Here is a 25,278-nt window from a genome sequence, read left to right on the forward strand (position 1 = left end):
ATCACTATCATCACCACTATCCATCATCAATATCACCATTATCATCACTATCACCATCACTGTCTCCATCATCATCATCACCACTGCCATCATCATCTCCACTATCATCATCATGATCATTGTCACCATCATCATCATCATCATCGCCATCATCACCACCATCCGTCATCAATATCACCATCATCAATATCGCCATCATCACCACCATCCGTCATCAATATCACCATCATCACCACCATCCGTCATCAATATCACCACCATCACCATCTCCATCATCATCATCATGGTTACTGTCATGATCATCGTGTTATTACCATTACCATCACTACCATCATTCTCCATCATCACGCCATCACCATCACCAACATCATCAACCTCACCATCATCACCATCACCACCTTCATCATTATCGCCATCACCACTGCCACCATCACCAATCACTATCATCGTTATTGTACCACCCAGGTGCAGACAGTGTGTCCTGAATTCCAGCCTCTGCAGTCTCTATCCCAGCTGCCATGGTCAGGTCCCCTCAGTCAGGAAACACTCAGGAAGTGAGTTTTCCCATCAGCTGACCGCCCTGCCTAATCCTTTGAACTCTTAGTGGAAAAGGTTCTAAAATCGTGTGTCCATTTCCCTGCCTTATGAAAGACAGTGTATCAATTTACAATGGCTTTTGCGTTGATAATTAGGAGTCTTTGGAGGCCTTGGGGTCATCTTGCTTAATCCTACTGAGACCTTGGGTGGCAGATCAGGGATCCCTTGCTGGGCACTGTGTGGGCCCAAAACTCCCTGCAGGACTGGATGCCCCTCACACCACCTCCGTCCTATGAGCCAGTCCTGAAATTCATCCAGGAGCATTCCTTTCCCTGGCTTCTGCTCTTGATCCCTGAAGAGATGCAACCCTTCCTGAGAAAGTTCCTACATTCCACTGAAGGTCAATTACAACTGTAACCTGAATTGGGGCCCTTTTAGAGAGGGTCAGAGAACTTAGTGCTTAAGCTGGGAGGGTGGAGGGAAGAAGCATGGGGAGGAGGAAGCCAGGGGCAAACCCCTACCAGCCTGTGCATGTGCCAGGGGCTGGCCCAGGTTGTCAGCAGTCACCAGCAGGAGTTTGGCTGCACATGGACCCTAGCCAGAGACCAGGACAATGTTCTGATATCAGCTTTTAATTAAGGAAATTCCTCTAGCGCCATTGAACTTTGTCCTGAAAGTGGAAGGCAGGGGTGCCTTGCTGGTAGGTTACCCCAGTTTGTTCTCTGAGCCTGGCACTGCCTGTTCACCAACGCCAAGGTCCTCTCAGGCTTCTGCTGTGTCAGCATAGACCCTGCCCAGGACCCCTGTTTCCCCAGGTGGGTTTGAAGGGCCTCACCTCTGTTCTCTATCGTCCCCCGCTGTGGAGGGAAAATCAGTGTTATCATGCAAGAGTGGGGCTAGAGTACAGAGACTGGAGAGAGCCTGGGAGTCAGAATTCAAGCCTGGCCTCCTGGATGAACTGGCTGGGTGATGTCATGAGGCTTCTTAACCACTCTGAGCCTCAGTTTCCTCAACTGTGAAATGGGCAGCCTTTCAGTGTCACTGGAGGTTGCAAGGATTGAAGATGGTGTGTGTAAGGTGTGAGGCGTCCCTCCCGGAGCCAGGCCTGTGTGTGCTCTGCAACCTGCCTTCGCCTCCATAGAAAACAGTGTCTCAGTCCATTGGGCTGCTAGAGCAAAATGCCATAAACTGGGCAGCTTTCAAACCAAACCTTATTTCCCACAGTTACGGAAGCAGCAAGTCCAAGACCAAGGTCCTGGTAGACTCGGCGTCTGGTGAGGGCTTTCTGGTTCACAGATAACCATCTTCTCGCTGCATTGTCATGTGGTAGAAGGGGCGAGGGATATCTCTCAGGCCTCTTTTCTAAGAGCATTAATCCAATTTATGAGGATTATTTTCCTTTACACTTTTTATAGTTTATTTTAGGTTCCAAGGTACACTTGCAGGTTTGTTATGTAGGTAAGCCTGTGTCACAGGGGTTTGGTATACAGATAATTTCCTCACCCAGGTACTAAACACAGTAGCCAATAACTATTTTTTTCTGATCCTTTCCCTCCTCCCAACTTCTGCCTTCAAGTAGGCCCCAGGGTCTGTTGTTCCTCTCTTTGTGCCCATGTGTTCTTGTTATTTTACCTCCCATTTACAAGTGAGAACATGTGGTAGTTGGTTTTCTGTTCCTGTGTTAGTTTGCTTAGGATAATGTCCTCCAATTCTATCTATGTTGCTGCAAAGGAGATGATCTTGCTCTTTTTTGTGGCTGCATAGTATTCCACGGTACATATGTACTTTTTTGAGATGGAGTCTCACTCTGCTCCCCAGGCTGGAGTGCAGGCACAATCTCAGCTCAATGCAACCGCCACCTCCCGGGTTCAAACAATTCTCCTGCCTCAGCCTCCAGAGTAGCTGTGATTATAGGCTCCCACCACCACACCTGGCTAATTTTTTGTATATTTAGTAGAAACAGGGTTTCACCATGTTGGCAAAGGTAGTCTCTAACTCTTGACCTCAGGTAATCCACCCGCCTCGGCCTCCCAAAGTGCTGGGATTACAGCCATGAGCCACCGCGCCCAGCCTCACATTTTCTCTATTCAGTCTATGGTTAGGGATGTTTAAGTTGATTCCATGTCATTGCTATTGTGGATAGTGCTGGAATGAACATATGCATGTGTGTGTCTTTATGGTAGAACAATTGATGTTCCTTTGAGTATTCCAATTTATACCCAATAATGGGATCGCTGGGCTGAATCGTAGTTCTGTTTTTAGTTCTTTCAGGAGTCACCACACTGCTTTCCATGACAGCTGAACTAATCTACACTCCTATCATCTGTGGACGTGTCCCCTTTTCTCTATAATCTTACCAGCATCTGCTACTTTTTTGATTTTTTAATAATAGGCATTCTGATTCCTGTGAGATGGTATCTTATCGTGGTTTGATTTGCGTTTCTCTAATGATTAGTGATTTTGAGCATTTTTTCATATGCTTATTGGCCGCATGTCTGTCTGCTTTTGAAAAGTGCTTGTTCATGTCCTTTGCCTATGTTTTAATAGGGTTGTTTGCTTTTAGCTTTTAAATCTGTTTATGTTCCTTCTAGATGCTGCGTATTAGGCCTTTGTCAGAAGCGTGGTTTGTCAATGTTTTCTCCCATTCTGTAGGTTGTCTATTTACACTATTGATAGCTTCCTTTGCTGCGCAGAAGCTTTTTAGTTTAATTAGATCCCATTTGTCAATTTTTGCTTCTGTTCACTTGTTTTTGATGTCTTCATCATGAAAGTTTTGCCAGTTCCTATGTCTAGAGTGGTATTTTCTAGCTTATTTTCCAGAGGTTTTATGATTTTAGATCTTACATTGACTTCTTTAATCCATCTTGAGTTGATTTTTGTAAATAGTATAAGGAAGGAGTCCAGTTTCAATCTTCTACCTATGGCTAGTCCCAGCAGCATTTATTGAACAGAGTCCTTTCCCATTGCTTGTTCTTCTCACCTCTGTCAAAGATTAGATGGTTGTAGGTGTGTGGCAGTTGCATTCATGTGGGCTCCGTCACCGCGACTTCATCTCCCCAAGGCCCCACCTCCTAATACCCTCACCTGGAGGATTAGGATTTCAACATAGGAATCTGGGGGAAGACACATGTGTTCAGACCACAGCAGAAAGGAAGCTTGCTAAAGACGGAAGAGAAATGGAAGACGAAAGGCTGCAGGGCTGGCCAAGAAACCACACATGGGCTCCAGCTGTCTGCATGGACAGCCACCCCCTCGCCCACCCCTCTCAGCCCCAGCCCAACCTCAGCTCTTCCAGAAACAGGCAACCAGCACCTGAACTCACCAAAGCCTTATGCCTGGCCCCTGTTCTGCAAGGAAGCAATGTCTTATTTTGGGGTTTGTTTTTTTTTTTTTTGAGACAGAGTCTTGCTCTGTCGCCCAAGCTGGAGTGCAGTGGCTCAATCTTGGCTGGCTGCAACCTCCACCTCCCAGGTTCAAGCAATTCTCCTGCCTCAGCCTCCCAAGCAGCTAGGACTACAGGCGTATGCCACCACACTCAGCTAATTTTTTATATTTTTAGTGGAGACAGGGTTTCACTATATTGGCCAGGCTGGTCTTGAACTCCTGACCTCATGATACACCCGCCTCCGCCTCCCAAAGTGCTGGGATTACAGGCGTGAGTCACCTTCCTGGCCAGCAGTGTCTTATTTTAAGCCATATTTGTGTTTCTGGTTCAGAAGGGTCTACTGCTGGTTAGAACTCAAGTCCTTGCCCCGGGCAGACCTAAAGGAGTGGCACGCAGGGACGTGGTTAGCATGCTGAGGGTCCACGGAAACTGGGGAAGGAACAATCTGGCAAAGCACCCCACTTAATCCCCAGAGTGCCAGGGCTCTGCTCCCCAGAACCCCTTGCACCTTTGCAGCTGGGCACACCATGGGGTTACACAGATTGGCAAGGCCTCCTGGGTGATCGGGCTATGGTTCCCATTTTAGGTTCAAAGAGACTGAGGCTTTGGAGAGTGAACTGCTGGTCAGCCTGAGGGTTGGCCTGTGCTTGGGGGGGCCACAGCTGCTACCGTGCCATCCAGACAATGGCGTTTCTATGAAGGGAACAGTGGTCCCTGGCTGCCCTAATAAATTACCACAGACAGGGGGGCTTAGAACAGCAGACATTGATGCTCTCACAGTGCAGGAGGACACAGATGTCCAAAACCACAGTGCGGCAGAGCCAGCTCCTTCCAGAAGGAGAGCCTATGCCAAGCCTCACTGCCTCCGCTGGCTCCTGGCAAGCATTGGTACCCCTTGACTTGCAGCTGTGATGCGCTGGTCTCTGCCTGTGTCTTCACGGGGCCTTCTCCCTGGCTGCCTCTAGTGTGTCTCTCCAGCTATTGCATCTGGGACCACTCACTGCAGTGTGACATCATCTTTGTTTTTTGAGACAGAGTCTTGCTCTGTTGCCCAGGCTGGAGTGCAGTGGTGCGATCTCAGCTCACTGCAACCTTTACCTCCCGAGTTCAAGCGATTCTCCTGTCTTAGCCTCCCATGTAACTGGGATTACAGGCATGCGCCACCACGCCTGGCTAATTTTTGTGTTTTTAGTAGAGATGGGGTTTCACCGCGTTGGCCAGGCTGGTCTCGAACGCCTGAGCTCAAGTGATCCACCCGCCTCTGCCTCCCAAAGTGCTGGGATTACAGGCGTGCATGAGCTCATCTTAAATGGACTTCCATAAAGGCCCAATTTACAATAAGGTGGCACTCTGAGCTTCCAGGTCAATGTGAATTTTGTAAAGACACCGTTTAGCCTAGTATACCGGCTAGGTGGTAATCCCTGTGTCCCTGTGAGCTGAGACCTCTGGGGAAGAGAAGAGCTGAAGGGAAGCAGTTTGGAGAGGGAACTGGCACTGTGAGGCAGGGCACTGCCCATGGGACAGGAGGCCATGTGGTTCCAGCGTCTTCAGTGGATGAGCTACTGGTGTGGTCACTCCCTTCATCCCCACAGACTGGGATCCCGTCCAGGAAGCCTGAGAGCCTACCCAGGGCAGGAGCCAGGCTGACCATCACCAGGGCCAGGAGAGGGTTCAGGACTTCCCTACAGGTGTCCACCCAGAGGTGGCAGCATGGGACGGGGCAGGGAGTAATAGGAGAAAGATATACACCATGTCTTAACTCTGAGCCGAGGGCTGGAAGCTGGGGGCTGCAAGCTGGTCCTGTGCACCTGCCAAACAGACCTTCCGAGAAGGCACTGCCAGGCCTTATTCATGATGTGGAAATGGGGCGGTGTCTTGCAGTTGTGTCACTCTGCAAGACATTGACCATTTCCAGGAAGGAAGGAAGGAAGGAAAGGTACCCACCCAGGAAGGAAGGGCAACCCGCTCCCTTGTCCCCATCAGGGTGCCCTGGCAAGTGAGCTGTGCTGTTGGGGAACACGTGGCACCTCATTTGCACAGCCCAGGATGTGCAGGGGATGCTCCCTGGCCAGCTGAGTAGAAAAATAAATTACCTGAGAGGCTGACTCAGGCCGGTCATTTTGCCAGTGAAGCTCTGATAACACTCACTGGGCATGGGCCACGATCAATATGCCTCTATTTTTAACTCCGGGATCAGCAGGGTCATTTTCCAGAGAACGTGGACTGTTTACTCAGCTTCCTCTCGATGCGATGCAGAGAGGTCCTCCTGGCCAGCTCTGTCCCACGCCAAGCCAACCGGCCATACGCAGCCTTCTCTGCCTTCCTGGGGACGGTCTTTAGACTTTCAGGGGTCAGGCTGGCTGAGATGGAGCAAAAGCTCCAGGCTCCCCATCTCCAGCCAACTTAGCTTTCACCTGCCAGTTTCATTTTGCAGGCTCCACACCCACCGGCTCTTGCCTCACTGGGAGGTGCGTGCCGCAGCCCCAGCCCCATCCCAGAGCTTCACCAGGGAAGGATGGAAGTGATAGTGCTCACCCCAGTGGCGGCCACATGTTGAGCTCTGGGCTGCTGCTTCATGCACGTTCCCTGCCTCTGACCCAGCAGGATTCTGCTTCTGTCTGTGCCTCTGTGGTCTCATCTATAAAATGGGCTAATATTGCTGCCTCGGATCATGGTGAGGAGCACATGAAATAACTCATGTTGTGTGCTTGGCTCTGTTTCTGGCCCATGATAAGTACTCAAACGATGTCAGTTGACGCCTTTGTAGTTACGCTTTGCTGAATGCCACAACTCCTCAGGCTGGGAGTCAAGCCCAAAGGCCTCAGTAGCCTGTGCTGTGCCTCTGCTCTGAATCTGTCCACCCCACACTGCCCTGACTCTGAGCCCTCCCTAGGTGCTCCAGAAACACATCTAGTGTATAGAGCGAGGTGTGCCATCACTCAAAAGCACCTCCTGCCCTGTGTTTGTTAATTTGCAGATTAACAACATTTAAAGAGTAGCCCCAACCTCTCCCAGCCCCTTGGAAGGAAGCGAGGCCATCTGTGTCACGGCTCCTTGTCACCAGCACAGACCATGGCTCCCCCTAATGGTTACCTGTGGCAGTTCAGGGATTTCACCCACTCTGACCACTCTCACTCACCAGCCGGCCTGGAAGGAAGTCCCTACCAGACACGTGCCCAGGGACTTTGTTTGGAATAAAAGAGATGCCCTCCTCCCTTTTTTTTTTTTTTTTTTTTTTTTGAGACAGAGTCTCACTCGGTCACTCAGGCTGGAGTGCAGTGGTGGGATCTTGGCTCACTGCAACCTCCGCCTCCCAGGTTGAAGGGATTCTCCTGCCTCAGTCTCCCAAGTAACTGGGATTACAGGGATGCGACACCATGCCCGGCATATTTTTTGTATTTTTAGTAGAGATGGGGTTTCACCATTTTGGCCAGGATGGTCCAGAACTCCTGACCTCATGACCTGCCCACCTTGGCCTCCCAAAGTGCTGGGATTAGAGGTGTGAGCCACTGCGCCCGGCCCTTTTTTTTTTTCATCAGATTTCCTTCCTAACTGCAAACGCTTCTGGTGGTGTAAAACGGGTTGATTTCTTCACACTCACACCATCCTGCATTTCCATACAGTGGCCCCATAAGGTTTTTTTAAAGCAATGGTCAGCAAATGTTTTTCTTAAAGGGTCAGATAGTATCTTCTGCTTTGTGGTCTCTACTGAAACTACCAAACTATGCCATTGTAGCAGGAAAGCCACCGTAGACAATACATTGATGAATGTACTGGTTGTGTTCCAATAAAACTTTATTTACAAAATCAGATGGTGGGCCAGATTTGGGCCTGTGTTTGCCAACTCCTGGCCTAGAGCATCATTTCCAAAACTATAGTTCAAGGTCACTGTTACTCACTGTCCCACAAAAACAGGATTCCACAGTCAGATGAGTTCAGGGAAGACTGGGTACAACAAAGCTCCATGGGTTTTCCCAGACCGTTTAATATGTTAACATCCCACTGTGAGTCCCCAGGAGGGGCGAGAGCATGCGCATGTTCTAATGCATTTGGCTGTGAGCCCTGACTTCTGAGAGGGCCTGGTCACTTTTTTATCTCCCTACATACTTCTGTTAATGTCTCTCTTGAAACACAGCTTAGGAAAGTTCACTAAAGTAATCTAGGTGGCCATACCTAGATGCCCTCTGTGGATCCTGTCGGAGGGGAGGACGGGGGCCGTGGCCTGCCCCAGGGTCACGAGCATCAACAATCCTGTGGCTTCCCCACAAAGAGAAAGCCGAGGCCCTGGGTCCTCCTGGGAGTTGGGAGCACCAAGAACAGAGCCACGTGTCCCTCCCCACCCGCCAGACTCTCACAGCGACCTGCTCAGGAAGACCCCTTGTCCCCAAGGCCAGGGTCAAGTGGTGTGGAGGCTGGGGGCCAGGTGCCTAGGGACCTTTGGGGCCACCGAGTCAGATGCCACAGGGGAAGGGCTGCCTCGCCTGCCTTCCGCCCCCACTGACAGGGTTGCCGGAAAGGACGTGTGCACCCAAGTGGCTCCCAGATTCGTGGCAGTGGATGCCATGCCCCATGGATGTGTGGCTGTCTTAGTCTGTTTTGTGCTGCTCTAACAGGAAACCGCAGGCTGGGTAACTTACAATGAGCAGAAACGTCTTCACCTCACCCATCTGGAGGTGGGAAGTCCAAGATGGACAGATGGCCCCATCTGTGAGGGCCTCTTGTTGTGTCATCCCATGGCGGGAGGCACCACGTGGCGAGAGAGAGAGCAAGAGGACCACTCTCAATAATGACACAAATTCGTGGATGGGGTCCCAGCCCTCATGACCCAGTCACTTCCTGTCAGGCCCTCCTGACACTGTTGCATCAGGAATGAAATTTCAAGCACGTGAGCTTTAGAGGCCACGTTCAACTCACAGCGGTGGCAAAGGCATTGAGACCATCCCACCTCCACCCCTGCTCCAGGGAGCACAGCCTCCCCTCTTTAGTGAGTGCAGAAGCCTCAGGCTTTTGGAAGGAGCCACAGGTGCAAAGGTCTGTCCTCTACATCAAGAGGCCACATTGAGACCTGGGGCAACAGAGGGGCAGGGGCTGAGGCCACAGTGCAGAGGGACATGCCTGGGGGAGACTGGGCACTTTCTGGTGGCACAAAGGCTGCCCCTCCACCCTCACAGACCCTGTAACCTCATGCCCAAGCCTCTGGACACTTAGAGCAGTACATGGTTCATGTCCCTGGCCTGGCCTGGAGAAGTCTTACCAGCCTGGCAAGGCTTCTGAGCAGATCCGTGCCACAGCAACAACCATCACAATAGTGGCATGGATGGCAGGCCCCGGGCCATGGCAGCGTGGGCTCGGGGAGCCTCATGACAGCCCTTGGGGCAGCCGCTGTTATTACCTGCAGTTGTGCAGACAGGAAAAGTGCAGAAAGTTCAGAAATGTCCCAAGGTCTCAGCACTTGGAGGTGGCAAGCCAAGAAGTCCATTTGGTTTCGGTCTAAAGTCCACTTTCTTTCTTTCTTTCTTTTCTTTCTTTCTTTCTTTCTTTCTCTTTCTTTCTTTCTTTCTTTTTCTTTTTTTTTTTTTTTTTTAGATGGAGTCTTGCTCTGTCACCCAGGCTGGACTGCAGTAGCACAGTCTTGGCTCTCCACTTCCCGGGTTCAAGTGATTCTCCCACCTCAGCCTCCCGAGTAGCTGGGATTAAAGGCACCCGCCACCGTGCCCAGCTAATTTTTGTATTTTTAGTTGAGACGGGGTTTCACCATGCTGGTCAGGCTGGTCTCAAACTCCTGACCTTGTGATTCGCCCACCTCAGCCTCCCAAGGCGCTGGGATTATAGGCATGAGCCACCGCACCTGGCCTGTATTTTCAATAGAGACGGGGTTTCACCATGCTGGTCAGGCTGGTCTCCTGACCTCAAGCAAACCACCTGCCTCGGCCTCCCAAAGTGCTGGGATTACAAGCGTGAGCCACCATGCCTGGCCCTAAAGTCCACTTTCTTAAGTTTCTGGACAGAACTATAGAAAAATATGGCCTTCTCCTGTGTCACTGGGGCAGTTCTGAGATCTGTGTCCTGGCACCCAAGTGACATTCGCTGTGAGACGTGGGGGCTCCATAAACTTGGTCAGCTCAGCTGAATCCACCCGCTCTCTGGTCCCCTCACGCATGCATTCTGGCCTCTGCCCTGTGCCAGGCACACAGCTGGGAGCTGGGCCACCTGAAGCACAGGGAGCATCCCTGCCCACAGTGGCTCACAGTCCGAGAGGATGCTGGTGTGTGAACCGAGGCAGTGGGCGGAGCTCCTGGGCGAGGTCTTCGTGTTCAGGCCAGAAGAGGAGGGAGCTCCCTCCCCTGGGGCTGTGGAGGCTGAGGCCCCTGGGGCTGTGGAGGCTGAGGCTCCTGGGGCTGTCTGCATCTGGGCTGGATCATGGGAGCTGTTGGGAGGCTGGGAGCAGGTAGAGAAGAGGAAGGAGCTTTCTGGAAGGAAGCCCTGTGACCGAAAGGACCCGAGGGAGGAAGGGGCTCAGATAAAGCAGGCCCGGGGGAGGAGAAGGAAGAGAGGCGAGGGGGCTGTTGGGAGCCAAGACGAGGTTCCAGGGGTAGTGTGCCCCACCTTGGGCATGGAAGACACCATGGAGGCCTCAGAGACACATGGCCCTTTTCCCATGAGCCAGGTGGCAGACAGGACACCCACACATGGAGGAGCCACTAGCAGGTGTCATGCCCTCCCACGTTTGGGGACAGCTGTGTCAGGGGCTGAGAATGCCATTCATTCTTGGTGGCACCAAAGGTCCCTGGGCACCTGGCCCCGAGGCTGACTCTGCCCAGCACTGTGCAAAATCCCTCCCGTGCTGGTCTTCCTGGATGGGTTGCGGGTCGGGGGGAACTGGGCATTTGACTCTGGCTTTGGAGGGTTTTGTTATCTCCTCCCCAGCCAAGATCTCCTCCAACGCGTGCCCGTGACAAGCCCACCTTTAGAGGTTCAGAGTCATATAGTGCGAAACACCCTGTCCTGATTGTGTGACCTTGAGAAGGTCACATGGCCTCACCGGGCCTCCGTTTCCTCCTCTGTAAATGAGACAATAGTAGAAACCCCCTGCAAGGTTGTTGAGGAAATGAGACTACTGCAGAGCTTGGAAAAGTGCCACCACACACACGTGGTTTTGATAACTCGTGGCACTGGGGAGCCATGGGAAGTGTCTGATCAGAAAAGGGGGGCCTGAGAGTCCCCACCTCCCCCCACACCTGCTGGGTGCTGAGTAGCAAGAGGACAGGTTTGAAGAATAGGTCTTGGAATCAGCCCCTTTCTCTGGCTCCGGCCAGCTGTGGTCCCAAGATGGGTTTCCATTCTCATATGGCTGGAACTCCAGCAACTTCTTCCTGGCCGCCCCGAAGGGCCTGCAGCCATGTTCTCTGAATTGCTAAGCAACAGTGTCCGTTCTCTCACATGGAGAAAATTGAAACATTGATTTATCTATTTGTTTTGCAACTAGCACCAGCGGCTTCATTACTCTGTTCCCCAGGGACACCCTCCCACACACTCGAATTGAAAATTAACTCTTTTTACCTAGGAACAGCCGCAGTGGGTTTTTAATCTGGAGAAAGGACAGAAACAACGGTGGGGCTGGGTGCCAGGAATCGGCAGGAAAAGCTGACCTGGGGCCCAGGGGCCCTAGACAAGAGCACCCACCCGTCCCTGGGCCCTGGACAAGCCCCTTGCAGGTGGGACAGGCCGAGAGCAGGCCTGGAGGCCCTTGGGGACAAGAGTGCACGCCGGCCACTTATGACCTGGGTTTCCGCCTCTCCCCTGAGCCTTTGTGGGTCTGGCACTAGGAGGCTGCTAGCATCCTCTAGCTGGGAATTTTCTGGAAAGGAAGAAGCACCGTTTCTGGAGTTCAGACAGCTCCGTCCTGGTTTCTAACTCTGTACTGAGGGGCTTTGAGCTCCTCCTTTAAGCCATGTCTCAACCTCCTCATCAGTCACCAGACAGCAGGAATGCGTGCATGTTCTTTACATGGCTGTGGTGGGGTTTAAACAAAGCTGCACAGCCCACAGGACGGTGTGACGAGTGTCGTGTGCCAGCGATGTTGTCTCCGTCTTCCTCTTATCTCTCTGCTCTTGTTGGCTCTCTGAGGATGCGTTCCCCTGGAGGACAGAAGGCAGCCTTTGTTGCTTCTGTAACTTTCACATCACGTGTAGGCCAGAAGCAGGAGGAGCTGGCTCCGGTCCCTGAGCTGGCGTCTCTGCTCTAGGAGGCTGTCCCCAGCAATGGCGGGGTCCACTTTAGCTGGGAAACAGCAACGACCACAAATGATAGCCCATGTGGCAGTTACTCAGAGAAAGGAGCTCTCCCCTGTCCGTTTGCAGAGAGATCTCCATCCTTTGATAATGCAATGTGTCACTGGCCTGATTTGCTAAATCCTCTCCCACCTCCACTCCTGAGGGCCTCCCTGCGCTGACCTTCACCCATCCACTGTCCTGCGTCCTTGGGTGTGGCCATGAAAGAGTCTTTTGTGATTCTGTCCATCAGGAAGAGCTACCCGGGCTCTGGATTCACTGGGGTTGAGCTCACCTATGAGTGGCAGAAAATCTAAACCAACAGAGGCTTAATGAGTAAAGGCTGTCTTCTCTCTCAGAGGCAGTCAGGAGCTAGTGGTGACGGCACCATTTCTGAGGGACCCAGGTCCTTCTAGCTTGTTGCTCTGGCATCCACCCTGGCAGCTTCTGGTCCAGCGTGGCTGCTGTAACAGTGTGCCTTTGTGTCTGCATCCCAGGCACCAGGAAAAAGACAGGCACAGAGCCCCTGCCTTTAAGGACACTTCCTGGAACTCACTTATACCACTTTTGCTCACAAACCATTGGCCAAGCAGAGTCACCTGGCTGGCTGCAGAGGGAGCTGAGAAGTGTCACACAGCTCTCCAGGCAGCTGTGTACCCAGGAGACTGGGGACTGAGGAAGCAGAGGGAAATGGACCCTGGGGACAACAGCAGCTTCTCCATGGGCGCCATGGCTGTAACCCAGACCTGACCCTGGCCCGCCCTCTCTTAGCACAGCATTGCCTGTTTGTCTGCCTGTGGCTGCTGGGTGTACAAGAGTCCTGGCCTCCAAGTGTGGTCACCTTGGCCTGGAGTGCACATGTTCCAGAACCTTCCAGTGGCCATCAGCTAATGTTCTATGTAAATGATCAGTGTCACCAAAGGAGTAGCACTCAAATATAAATTTAATTTTTCTCAGCAAGGCAACTTTACTTTCTGCAGAAAGGGTGCTCCCATTAGCCATCTTGTCATGAGAGGGTACCGAGCAAAGGAGGCAGGGACATTTACATCTAATGCATCCGCCCTGCTGCTGTGTCCTGATCCCATCGGCTGGAAATGGACTTCACGGTCTAGGCTGTACCGGTTGGCTAACAACGTAAAACTTTTCTAAAGAGCTAAATGCAGAGGAGAACAAAGGAAAAGAGGAATTAACCTGAGGAATGCTTGGAAAGCAATGACATTTCCAAATAAGGAAGGGGAAGAAGCTGTGATCTGAGATTTGCCCAGGCCTGTCCAGACATGTCAGGGCAAATAGCTAGGTTAAAGTGTAAAAACCAAGAACACAGGTGCACTTATTTCTTTATTATGACTACCAGCTACTTTAAGATTATTAGCAAAAGCTTTAAAGTAAATTAACCTTTGAAGAAATTATTACTTATTCATAGTGAACTAAGAGAAAAGCTTTGAAGAGGAACCTTTTATTTATTCTTATTTCCTACAGCTAAGAAGGAGCAGAAGGCCAGGCTGAGGACTGTGCACAGTCCCATGGCAAGGAAGGGCCCTGTCTTTATCAGCAGGAAGCAAGGGGCATTCGTAGGAGGCCTGAAGGGGATCCTTCCCCCAACCCACCCGTCATCCTGGGGAAGAGAGGACTGAGCTCCGCCTTGCATGGGGGTGTGTGGGAGGAGGCAGGAGCCAAGCAGAAGGCCCGGGAGTGTGGAAGAGGTGCAGAGACTCAACCAGGCCTGTCCTGGGAAGCGGAGAATATCGGCCCCCTGTGCAGTGGGAAGCAAGGGAGCCTGAGGATGCCGACCACACTGTGGGCTGCGGGTGCTCTGAGCTCTAGGGAGCAGGGCTGCAGGACTTCAGCTCAATGATAGGAAGGTCTGACTAACTGCTGGGGCTGTCCTCTGGTGGACTTGGCTGCAGCAGGAGAGAGGGAGCCCCCGCTGCTGGACATGAGCAGGCAGAGCCTGGCCTCGCATGTGGACAGAGGTGTGGGTTAGGACCCAGCAGCCTTCCCCTGTTCTGAGCATCTCCACCAGGACAAAAACCACATCCCAGAGCTTATCCCTGACACTTCCCACCGCCTCTGGGGTTCAATGACCAAACTCTGAGGGTCATCTGCAGGCTCTGTCCTGCCCCAAGTCCACTCTGATCCACAAGTTCTGCCCCGGTGCCCGGATCTTCACAGGGGCCCAGGAAGACACAGGGAGGCTCAACTTCACATGCAGAGAGGATGCCCAGCCACTTAGAAGGCACCAATTTGCCAGGCTGGGTGGCTCACACTTGTAATCCAAGCACTTTGGGAGACCAAGGTGGATGGATCACGAGGTCAGAAGTTCGAGACCAGCCTGACCAACATGGAGAAACCCCATCTCTAAAAATACAAAAATTAGCCAGGCATGGTGGCACACACCTGTAATCCCAGCTACTCAGGAGGCTGAGGCAGGAAAATCACTTGAGCCCAGGAGGTGGAGGCGGCAGTGAGCCAAGATACCGCCATTGCACTCCAACCCAGGCGACTGAGAGAGACTCTGTCTCAAAAAAAAAAAAAAAAAAAAAAAATGGCGCCATTTCCTGGGAGGTAGACCCAAATCACTCTCTCACCCTAGGGACCAACAATCTGAGGTTGGCCACAGGGTGGTGGCATCAGCTGCTGGTGCTCGGAAACTCCCTGGGGTCCTGAGTTCTGCCGGGTGCTCTGACATCCCTGAGATGAGCAGGGATGGAAAATGGGGTGTCCATGGCTTTCTGCTCGGGGAGGGGTGTCGAGGACATTCTGATGAACCCTTAGGGTGGGGACCCCAGGTGCCTGACAGGAATCACAAAACCCTTTCTTTCTTTGTGCCACAACTCTGTATTGTTAAAGAAAACCTTTATTTGTGATGCTTGTTAAAGATGATGAGGCAGACTTTATTCCGGGGCGCCATGGCTGTAGGTTCAGGGACCACCTCAATGGGGTCTTATGGTAGGGGAGAGAGATCAGGCTGAACTCTGACTCCAGCAAGGATAAGTGGGGATTTATCAGCAAGGAGCAGGGGGCATCAGGGGACAGAAGCTGACAGAGCGCATGGCCAAGGGCTAGGGGCTTTTGGCTGAACCGACTCGCTTGGATTAGGCCTGCAGGCAGGCCAGCGGGAGACGATGTGGGGGGTGGTCAGGTACCAAGGCAGGGGTGTCTGCTAAGCTTCCGGCAGGGTTGTTGTTCGCACTGGATTCTCCCACGACAGAGAGGGAAAACCGAGTTTGGGCCGAGTCAAGCAGAGGACTCAGCAGAACCCAACTAAAGTTTTAGTCAAAGGAAGGAGTCTTTGTCAGAATTAAGTACCGGCTCCGGGTGGACACCACTGGACAGCAGAGAACAGAAGAACAGGGTTCTGCCCCCACGGGTTTATATTTCATGTAAGTAGATCAGTAACCGGAGAGACATGCACAGCTGCTCATGTGAAAACCCTAAGGCCAGGTGTACTTAGACCAGGGCAATGTGGCAATGTCTGGAGATACTATTGGTTGTCACAGCTGAGGGTGGGGCTGCTACTGGCATCTGGAGGGTGGAGGCCGGGGACACTGTCAACATCCCGCAGTGCATGGGACGGCCCCCACGGCAGATTTGCCTGGCACACAACGCCAGGAGGCTTAGCAACCTGGCTTGAGCCTTCAGACTTTGCATTTTAGAAACATCACATGGCACACAGACCATATATTATGTAATGTCCCCGGCGGGGTGCGCAGCAGCACCCCATAATCAGATGCGTTAATATTTCTGCAGCAAAATGTATGAATATTCACACAAAGAGGGACGAACCGAGACTATAAATAGCCTCACATCAGTTCAGGTCACGTTTGCCACCAAATGAGTTATGAACAAGCTTTTGGCTTTTAGAGCTTTATGGATTTTGGAATTGGATTGTGGGCCTGTAATATAATTTAAGATAGTGATAAATGCACTAACGACAGCCAGGCAGAGTAAAGGAAGGGATGCAGGAGGGTTGCGGATATGGTAGACACAAAGGGGCCCCTGCGGGGCAGGGGGGCACCTGGCAGAGCCCCGGGTGCAGTGGGGTGGGCTGTGAGTGTATCTAGGGAATGGCAATCCCGATGAAAGGAAGAGCACGTGCAAAGGCCTTGGGGTAGACATAAGCTTGGAGTCTCAGAGAAACATCCAGGAGGCCAGCCCGCCTCCAGGGCATTCCCACAGGAGTGATGAGGCTGCAGAGGTGACCAGGAGCAGATGGGTCCAGCCCACAGACATTGTAAGGACTTGGGATTTTGCTGTGAGCATGGAGGGGAGCCAGTGGAAGAACCTCAAGGTGGGATCACGCCAGCTACTGGTGCAGAGGGCAAGAGCAGGAGGCTGCAGGAGGACAACAGGCCATGAGACGATAAGAGCAGGCAGCCTCAAGTGACAGAAGGGCATTGGCCAGGACACAGGGTGCTCAGTTTGTACCTCCCAGAGTGAGGCTCCCACATGGGCAGACAAGCCAGAGCCACGGGTCACCTGTGCCTTGTCCGCCTCCAGCCTCGGGCTGTGGGGCCTTGCTAGCATCAGCCCCCACCGCCCCTGCCCCCCACTGCCCCGTCCCCCACCGCCCCTGCCCCCCACCGCCCCTGTCCCCCACCGCCCCTGCCCCCCACTGCCCCTGCCCCCCACCGCCCCTACCCCCCACCTTCCCTCTCCATCACCCTCGTTTGCCGCTTTCATTATGTCAACCTGTCTGGTTCCCAGCTGGGCTGAGCCTTCCTCTCTGTGTCTCCCAGGACCCTGGGTCCAGCTCCTCAGAGGCACTCACAGGGCAGGGACAAGTTCACACTGGAAATTCCCAAGATTGGGGGAAAAGGCTGGGCAGCCAGGGCAGTTCCCAGACAGACAGGGCGACAAGGTGGTGAAAATGAGCTGGAATGAGAACCCAGAGCTTGGAGGAGGAGGAAGGTGCCCACCCCCAGGCAAGCACCTGGCTGCGTCCATCCCCCAGGCCTCCAGTGTGGGCGGCCTTTCCCTGCAGCTGTGACTCAGGGCCCAGCAATGGGGATCCACACTTGAGTTGAAGCCGCAAGAGCTGGCTGTGGACACGCTCCAAAGACAAAAGCCCAGAAATTAGGGAAATGTCCTTGGCTCCGATGTCGGAGTCCGCCCCCTTGTCGCAGAAGGCGCCTTATCTGCACTCCCCAGAGACAGAGATAAAGCTGCAAGCCATGGGCGCTCTTCAGCCTCCAGCTGGACTTCTAAACCCAGAGCCACACGGAACCGCCTGGCAGCTTCCAAACAATGCTGACACCTTGGCCTGACTTGGGCACCCAGACCAGGCTGTAAAGCCCTGCTCCAGGGCCCAGTTCTAACTGGTACCACCCTGTCCCCATCCCCGTGGGACTGCAGCCTCCCTCCTGTCCCAGCACTCCTCTGCCGTCTGCTCACCAGCTGGGTAAAAATACCTGGAGAGGGTAGATGCATACCCCTACCTGGGTGCACCAGCCGGTGCTGTCTCCTCCTGGTCCCACCGGGTCGTCACCACATCAAGGATCAGGGGTGGGGGACTGTCGATAGCCCTCAGATGTGACCAGGAAGACAGGAGGGGTTCAGAGGGGTCCCACATGATGCAGGGGTTACGTGGCTCACATGGTGGCTATGGTGGAACTGAGGTGCCCCTCACCGTGGGGTGGGCAGAGAAGCACAGCAGCAGCGTGGATGGGGCATCCCCACCTTGTGGCTGGGGGAGTAGTTGATCCACCCCACATGGCCCAGATACATCAGGGCAGGAGTCTGTGATGTCCCCGACCACCCCGCCCCCGGGACCCCTGCACTCACCACCAGCTCCCCCAGGAGGAGAGGGGTATACAAGCCTAGAATTGTTCCTATCCCTGGGCCACTCTGTCTGTCTGCATACCTTCCCTTCCCCACCCCCATCCCAGACCAGGTGAGAGGGAAGAGCCCTCTGTGACAGGAGGTGGGGGCCCACCCAGCCGCCAGGGAGAATTTAGAGTCTGCTGGAGCTGACCCCATCCACCCATGCAGCCCGGCTCCTCCAGGTGGCCCTGCTGTGCCCGGCAGAGCCCCGGCCAGACAGATACCCCCACCGTAGACCCCTACTCTTTCCCCACTTCCGGCAAGGGTGAATCTTTCCTCCCTAAAGGGCTTTGCTCACAGATCCATCTAAATCCAATCACCAGGGGTGCGGAGCCTGCATGTGCGGTGAGTCGGCAGCACGCCCTCCACTCTAACTGCCTGTGATTTCAGAGCTGAATATCTTTCAGAGTTATTTAAGAGGTTCTTCCCTTTTTTCCCATTTTGATGATATGTTTCTAAATTATACATTAAACTTATCACGGTGAGTAATACCTTGCAGCTTCCCCGTGTCAGGCCTAATGTTACTTACTCGTCTGCCGCCTCGTGTTTACATGGTTGAGGGGGATATGCTCCTTTTAGATCCATTTATCTTCATATGAAGTGTTTAGAGATGAGAACCTCCGATGGGCTGCAGACACCTGGGCTCCCCCGAGCACCCGGCTTCTGCAGGAAGCTCTCCTGCTGCACCCAGAGTCTGCTGTGTCATGTCTCAGGCTGGCAGGGACCCGGAGGTGCATCTTCCCCATGGGAGGGTCATGGGGAAGAGAGAAGCCCCCAGAGAGCAGACCTGGGAGGTCAGGCTCAGAGATAAAAATGGCTTTTCCTGGAGGGAAACATAAAGCACCAGGTGCCTCCCAAGAACCCTCCTCGCTCAGTCCAGACAGCAACTGCAGCTTCTAAGGGAGCAGGTCCTTGATCCCCCATCGGTGCCTGGCCCTGGTCATTCATTCCTCCTTCAAGTGTGTACGGCAGTCTCCGCTGTGCAGGTGGGCACTGCACTGCCCTGACAGTGGCCCAGGGTGCTGTTCCGGGGCTGTGGAACTAGACCCCAGGGCTGAGATCCTACAGAAAGTCACAGGCCCTGACCATTGGCAAAACCTCTCTCTGCCTCTCAGCCAGGAAAAACCCTACCCCAGGACAAGCCCCCGTGGCCAGGCAGCCCCACCCCAGTTCTCACTGCCGTCCAGCACCCACACTGGTGTGGCCCTGCCAGGGACCCCAGGTCTGCCAGGTCTGGTGAGAGGTGGCTCTGCAGTCTGGAACCCTGTGCTCTGCCACAGAGTGGAGATGGCCCCAGGGGCCCAGGAGGCTCTGGGCTTCAGTCACCCCATACTCACGCCTCTGCATGCATCATTTATCTAAGCCCTCACCACGTCCAACACCAAGATCATCTGATCTAAACCCTGACCATTGCTATCACCACCTCCATTTTACAGTTGAGGTCACTGACGATCTTGGCGTGCCCAAGGCCACAAAGCGGGTCCCAGGTCTCACAGACTCCAGACCTTGGACTTGGGCCCTGTGCAGCACGGCCGCCCCAGCTCCAGCCCACGGCGATCTGAGCAGCCCCCGCCACAGTGGCCCATGTGGTTCCCTCCCCTGCCGGGCAACCCCAGGGTCACCACCGGGTCCCTGGCAGGCATGGCCAGATGGACCTCTGCCCACTGCCAGTGGTACCTGCCCCTGGAGCGGGGCCAACAGCCCCAGGCATAAGATTCACCCAAAGGGAAGTGATGGAGCAATTTATCATATCAATAAACTTGCTTAAAGCGCACTCTGTAATGAAATGGGGGTGCGATCCCACCGTGTTATTGGGCACCAGGGCAACCCCGCATCAGGTGCGTCTTATTTTCTGCCTCACTCAGGGAAGACTGATCGTGCTTGGATAAGTACAGCTTTAAATTGAAAACCAAGCAATTTACCTTCAATCGCTTCTCAGAATTTTGTGCAGCCAGAGACAGTTAAGGATAAATAGATTCCCTTTCCATTTTAAGTGCTGCCATTAGCATTTGCTTCCTCCGAGAGAGGAGGGCTTGGCTGGGGAGGGAATTGTAGTGGCATCATATTTTCCCCTTCTGGAGAAGAGACTTGCCCAGGCTCCTCTCTCGAGGGCAGACAGGGTCAGGATGTTGTGGTCCTTCCCCTTCCTCCTGGCAGAGCCAGGGCTTCCCTGGGCACTGGGCTGGGCATTGTGCCTGTCCTCAGGTCTACCAAGGACTGGGTGCCCCAGTAGGGGTGGGTGGTGCCCTCTTCCTGGGGACTCTACACACCCCGATCACCGTGGCAGGGTTCCCCACATGTCCCCTGCATCTGTTCAGAAGTTGAGGAGCAGATGTCCTCAAGGCGATTTTCCTATGACATTTTCGTGTCACTTTCAAATGAGGGAGCAGAGTTAGACTGTGGGGTGCTTGGGGACCCGGGAGACAGACCCTCTTCGTGACAGCAGTCGGCGCTGGTGGCTTGACACCTTGACACATGGTGTATGTCATTCTGTGCAGGCCTGCAGTTCTGGCCAGCAGTGGTTGTCTCCGCTGGCCCCAGATATCCTTCCCTCGACCCCTGTCGCTCAGCACCTGTGGGTGCCTCCTTCAAGGCTTGCTCCACATTCTAGGAAATAAATTCTCTGCCCTAGTGATATTGACAGGGAGGCTGGACGAGGCCTCTGGATGCACCCCCGAAGCCCTTGCCTCGATGTTCCTTTTATTCCTAGGAATAATACTAGGAGGGCTTGCTCAGATGCAAATCATCCTCCACTTGTAAATTTCACAGTTACCTCCCGAGGCCCCTCCATCAATGCTGCCAAGATAAACTGTTGTGATAGCCTCAAACCCCGGCTGCCCTCCTGGCTGTGTGGCTTCAGCCCTGGCCTCCGCTTGTTTGATCAGCCTCCCTCTTGCTGGCTGCACAAGGCGGGGTTGTGTGCAGATGGGATTTTAAAGCCCTTTGCATACCCTGGCTTGGTAGGATCACATGGCGCTCGCTCCAGAAAGAAGAATTTGAGGGCCAAGCCCTGAGTTTGATCCTTTTCCTGGAAATCTCCACCCTTAACTTCAACATTGCCTGTTTGTCCGTACGGGCTGCCCCAGGGCTTGCATCTCCCGGAGGCAGGGGTGAAGGGGTCTATAGGACATAAGCCCCCAACACTGCCCTCCCAACCAAGGCAGCTCTAAGAGGATTCATGCACAGCTCTGGGTCACCCAGATCCTGCTGCCGCTGTGAGTCCCTGGCCAGGGCTGATCCTGAGCCTCTTACATGGAAGAAGTGAGATAAGAGGAGGGAAAATTCCAGGCAGACAGAGCAGCATGTTCCACAGGGTCAGAGCAGGGGTGCGGGCCGTGGCTGGGGCAGTTTGGATGCGTACTGGGGCCCTGCACTCATCTACCCACCGCAGTATAACCAGGCCCTGCTGGCTCTTCAGGATGAAGGGCCAGAGACCCTGCAGTGGCCCCTTGGGCTGGCATCTCTGATTTGAGACAGTCTGGCCTGGCCGCCTGCACCTCAAAGGGTGGTTCATGAGGGCTACGGCTGGAGGTGCCCCCACCCACTAACATACTTGGGGTGGGCAGTTGGCTGACAGCCAGCCAGTGTTCCATCTCCCACCAGACAGCATTAATTTCGGAGAGAACCTTAGAGGTGTCCCAAAGCACAGCCCTGGTCCCTTTTGGTTCTGCTTTCAAAAGGACTGGCACCTTTGCCCACCCCCGGAGAGACTGGGCACAGGTGTCAGACTCTGGCAGCATCAGGGAAAAGCCCAGAGAGAGAGGTTTTCACAGAGCTGACAGCGGGGCTTTCCCAGGAGGCCATCTGAGAATCAGGGTCACCAGACAAGACCTCTCTAATTATTTTTAAGTATATTTTTACTTTTGTGTTTGCTCTTGTTTTTATTGTCATATATACTGTACCTACAAAAAAGTGCATGAAACAGATAGAACTGGTGAGTCCATGATTATCAAGCATGTGACTATAGCCCAGGACCAGAAACAGACATTGGGTTCTCTGAGGTCTGCCATTTCCCCCATAATGGAAAGAGTAACCTGGGACTAGACCCCCACCCCAAAACTGAAGTATTTCTTTGCAGGTCCCGGGCCCTGCAGCAAGCCCTAACCCACCACTGATTCTTGTTCCTTCCTGGTCTCTCTGAGAAAGGACCCATCCAAAGATGACAGGACTCAAAAGAGATTAATTTGTTATTTTAGGCCTTTAGAAAGTGCAGTTGCACAAAATCGGAGTCCCTGGGTCGTAACGAAGTTCAGATCAATTAACACAATTTACTTTGCTGCTAATGATTTCAGACCATTGTAATTTATTGGTAAGTAAATGACTTCAAAAGTGCGTTCCTTTGTGGCTGCACAGAGGGAATTTTAACAAGTTCTTGGATAAATTAAGTCTGGAATTTGTTAACAGACCATTATTGTAAAACATTTAAGCTAGGCCTTTGCACACGGCTCCAAGCCCTCAAAGTTTCTAGGAATAATTAAAACTTCTAATCAGTTCTTCATTGTCGAAGCAAATCGAACGGCAAGAAAGGGCTTGTGATGACAGGTGTGAAACCCTCCCGTCTGAAGGGTCAGTGGCCACTAGAATCCCTCCTGTGACTCCTGTTCTGGAGGGTGAAATCCAGGCTACCGCTCTGGCCAGAATGCGCCCTGACTGTTTGGCTCCCACCTGCCTCACAGGTCTCACTTTGGATCTTTCTGCCCATGGTCCTCGGTGCTCGGGCCACGCTGGCTCCTTTCCTTCCTGCAAACAAGCCAAGCTCACAGCTGTTCCCTGGCAGCTCCCTCTGCCTGCCACACCTCCCTAGGGTTGCGTGGCTGCCTGGTTTTCACAGTTGGTTTATTTATCTATTTATTATTTATTTAATAAATTTAATTTTATTAATTAAAAAAAGATGCAATAGCTTAATCTTGGCTCCCTGCAACTTCTGTCTCTTGGGTTCAAGCAATTCTCCTGCCTCTGAATAGCTGGGACTACAGATGCACGCCATCACACCCGGCTAATTTTTATTTATTTATTTATTTTCTGAGCTGGACTTTCACTCTTACTGCCCAGGCTGGAGTACAGTGGTGCGATCTTGGCTCACTACAACCTTTGCCTCCCAGGTCCAAGCGATTCTCCTGCCTCAGCCTCCCGAGTAGCTGGGATTACAGGCATGCACCACCATGCCTGGCTAATTTTTGTATTTTTAGTAGAGATGGGGTTTCACCATGTTGACCAGGCTGGTCTCAGGTGATCCTCTCACCTCGGCCTCCCAAAGTACTGGGATTACAGGTGTGAGCCACCGTGCCTGGCTAATTTTTATATTTTTGGTAGATATGGGATGTCACCATGTTGTCCAGACTGGTCTTGAACTCCTGACCTCAGGTGATCCACCTGCCTCAACCTCCCAAAGTGCTGGGATTACAGGCATGAGCCACCGCACCCGGCCAGTTTTCACAGTTTAGATCTCAGCTCAGTGGCCCTCCTTGAGGGCTCCTTCTCCAACCACGCCCATCACTGTCCTCACCATGGCTGTCCTTGCCCTTCGTGCTAGCTTGCTGGACTGGCAGCAGACAGCATCTCCTTCTGGTCACATCTCTCTTGCCAGTGCACCTCCTCTGCTGCGCATCCTCCGGGCTGGGGTCTGTTGGGTCTGGCGCCTTGCAGTAGTGTTGCCCGCTTCCTAACAGGGACAAGACAAATAGAGTAATTGAACTGGTGATGGTGCCAGGCATGAGACGTGGGTAGGGTCCTATTGGAATGGACCAGCACCCTCTAGGGGTCCCCTGATGACCAGGGCAGGGACTCTTAGGGACACAGGGCCATGGGAAAGACCTGCTGTCCTGCAAGTCGCCTACCAGTGCAGAAAGAGTGGGGAGCGTCCAGGCGTTGCTGCATGGGTTGCCTCCAGGAGGCTTTGGGTCAGGTCAGAAGCGTGCTTGTCTATGCCCTGAACATAGGACACAGACTGTCCTCCCTGAAGCCAGCCAGCATCTCCTGCCTCCTGTACCTTGGAAAATGAGGCTTCTCCGAGGGCTCCTCCCCACCTTCACACACCTCAGCCTCAATAACAGTAACAGCAATAAAAGCTTTAGCCATTTGTTAAACATCAGGGCAGGATCAGCTGCCATGACGTCATGAAATGCAATATTGCGTTAAACCTCAACAGGGCTGAGAGGCGGAACCGCTGTTGGGAGGGGCCGACTGATGCTCAGAGGCTTATTAAGGAACATTTCCAAGTCCCACAGGGTGTAGATGGTGAGATCGGGCTTCAGGTGCTTATATCCCAAAAGCCATCCTGCCATCTGAGCCTTTTAAAGCTCTTTCATGCCACTCCACTCTGAGCTGGTGACTTCCCATCCTGGCCTGGAAGCAGCCAGGGATGCTCAGCAAAGGTCTGGGTTCTGCCAGTCAAGACACTCCAGGGGGGAAACAGCACCTCTTGCAGCAGATCACGTGGGACAGGTCCCAGCTCTCACTTACACATTCCTCATGATTCATTTATTGGAGAGTCGTGCGCCAGGCACAATTCTAGGTCCTGAGGATTTGGAGTCCTGGAGTCCCTGCTCTCTTAGAGCTGGTGACCCAGTAGGAAGTAGATGATGAGCAAATAAACAGGAAAACGCTAGGTTTGCATAAGGCCCGTGGGCTTTCCTGATCAAGGGTCAAGAAGGGACTCTCTGGCCAGGTGAGGTGGCTCATGCCCATAATCCTAGCACTTTTTTTTTTTTTTTTTTTGACATAGGGTCTCACTCTGTCGCCCAGGCTGCAGTACAGTGGTATGATCTCAGCTGACTGCAATCTCTGCCTCTGGGTTCAAGCGATTCTCCTGCCTCAGCCTCCCAAGTAGCTGGGATTACAGGCACCCACCACCACACCCAGCTACTTTTTGTATTTTTAGTAAAGATGGGGTCCCACCATGTTGACCAGGCTGGTCTCAAACTCCTAATCTCTAGTGATCCACCCGCCTCGGTCTCCCAAAGTGCTGGGATTACAGGCATGAGCCACCACGCCCAGCCCCTAACACTTTAGGAGTCCAATGTGAGTGGATCATCTGCGGTCAGGAGTTTGAGAGGAGCCTGGTCAACATGATGAAACCCCGTCTCTACTAAAAATACAAAACTTAACCTGGCATGGTGGCGTGTGCCTGTAATCCCAGCTACTCGGGAGGCTGAGGCAGGAGAATTGCTTGAACCTGGGAGGTGGAGGTTGCAGTGAGTCAAGATGGCACCATTGCACTCCAGCCTGGGCAACAAAGTTGAGACACTGTCAAAAAAAAAAAAA

General features: G+C 53.1%; 1 protein-coding gene and 1 long non-coding RNA gene across 16 annotated transcripts in view; one reads left to right on the plus strand and one right to left on the minus strand.

Moving 5' to 3' along the window:
- The window catches only part of CAMTA1 (calmodulin binding transcription activator 1), a 954,794-nt gene that overhangs the window by 766,985 nt on the left and 162,531 nt on the right, over window positions 1-25,278 (plus strand). The gene's annotated exons all lie outside the window — the stretch shown is intronic.
- Window positions 741-22,680, minus strand: LOC116566577. Its single transcript, XR_004275917.1, has 3 exons — window positions 22,667-22,680; window positions 3,819-3,823; window positions 741-2,156 (listed from the first exon to the last, which is right to left on the minus strand). It is a non-coding gene; the product is annotated as an uncharacterized LOC116566577 (long non-coding RNA).

Source organism: Sapajus apella, unplaced genomic scaffold, assembly GCF_009761245.1.
Source record: "Sapajus apella isolate SASKATOON/1434 unplaced genomic scaffold, GSC_monkey_1.0 scaffold43, whole genome shotgun sequence".
In the NCBI taxonomy this organism is placed as follows: Eukaryota; Metazoa; Chordata; class Mammalia; order Primates; family Cebidae; genus Sapajus; species Sapajus apella.